Here is a 1,760-nt window from a genome sequence, read left to right on the forward strand (position 1 = left end):
GACTACCGGAGTGACCGCCTTGATCCCCTAAGCCCGCGGGTGACCTCCATTTCCCGAACAGTGTCGCCGTTCACCGGCGAGCATGGCCGGAGCCCCGCCTCCTCTCGGGGCAGAGGAAGAGGAGGGAGGTCGACCAGTCAAACCTGACCAGTGGGTCCCTCGGGCCCACTGTCAGTGACACCCCACGCGTCCACGCTGGATAAGTGGAGGCGTAAAGGCTCAAGTACGTCTCCTCTTTGCGAAAGCGTAATCCCGCTCGAACCATTTTCTTTTCTGATTTTATTTTAAAAATAGATTTTGACCAGAACTTTGACTGGTTATATCTTTTTAAGGATAACTCCAAATGAATTGATTCTTTTTCCTACCTCTCTCAAATATTGTCTAGTTTATTTTCAGATTTATTTGAAAAAAAATTCAAAACAACTTTTTGTGCTGTTTTTAATTTGTGTGTTAATTCATTTATATTGCTAAAATAGGATTTTTGAAGAAAGGAGAAATATTTCAAGAGTTTGAAATGCACCCTGACTTCCAGTGACCTGAAGGCAAGCACTCTGAACCCCGGCATAATATTTTTGGTGTGTCCGTTGACACGTTTATAACACCACCTCTTTTCGAAGGACTTGTTATTTCATGTGATATGATCATTTGCATGGATGCATATTAGTGATTTCCATGCTGTTGGAAAGGAGTATACTTGTGATGGCAAGCATCCTCATGTATCTTGCATGCATGCCGGAAAGGAATCCGGGAAAGCCTCTGCCTTGGGTAGGCGTGAGCTTGTCGCCGGTCTCCGTCGGGACGGGTATGTCCGGTATGGCATGGTAAGATATAATGAGTGTTGATTGTACTGGTTGAAATATATTTGTTATACATGTCATGCAGGAAACTATCAACCTCCTGAGTCGACCGTAGATCGAGTCTTGTTCCAGTAACCCCCATATTTGCTTCGTACTACCACTCGTCACTACAACAAGTAGAGTACGGTTCAGTAAGTTGTCAACCTCTTTCTGGCACACACCGTACAGAGAGGCCATGGTGGAAGATACCGGTTGTAGCAGGTAGGCAGGCCACCTGGTCTGGGGCATGGGTGTTTCCAGTTGGGACCGAGAGGGGAGGCCACCCCTTAGAGCGCGCGATATAAATTTGATCCCATGCTACGCGAGGTTGTAGCCTCCCCACTTAGAGTTTGCTTGACAGGTGTCGTGGGTGATTCCAGACACGTGTGAGTTAAGCTGGTGTGTGCAAGTTAGGTGTGTTTTCAACAAAAAGACCATAGACGGAATTAGTCCCGATGGACTAAAGAAATCCGTTACTCGTGGGTAAAGAGTACACCCTCTGCAGAGATTAAACCTATTCGAATAGCCGTGTCCATGGTTAAGGATTACAGTCTGGGACGCGTCAAGTGTCGGTCTTAGTGTCGGTCTTCGGAGGTAATAAATGTTAAACCAGAACTGGGATACTACTGGTGACTTGTGATAATGATGATTATTATTATTGTGAACTAACCCGTGATATTAATGTTATTATCGAGTATCTCTGGGATGGTTCTACCTCCGGGATATTCACTATGATTGTTTCTTTTAAAGCCCTTTATGTGGTGTCGCTCAGACGCCCGACTGTGGCATTTATTTTAAAGCCCTTTATGTGTTGTCGCTCAGACGCCCGACTGTGGCATTTCTTTTAAAGCCCTTTATGTGGTGTCGCTCAGACGCCCGACTGTGGCATTTCTTTTAAAGCCCTTTATGTGGTGTCGCTCAAAC

Source organism: Triticum dicoccoides, chromosome 2B (genome assembly GCF_002162155.2).
Source record: "Triticum dicoccoides isolate Atlit2015 ecotype Zavitan chromosome 2B, WEW_v2.0, whole genome shotgun sequence".
Classification (NCBI taxonomy): domain Eukaryota; kingdom Viridiplantae; phylum Streptophyta; class Magnoliopsida; order Poales; family Poaceae; genus Triticum; species Triticum dicoccoides.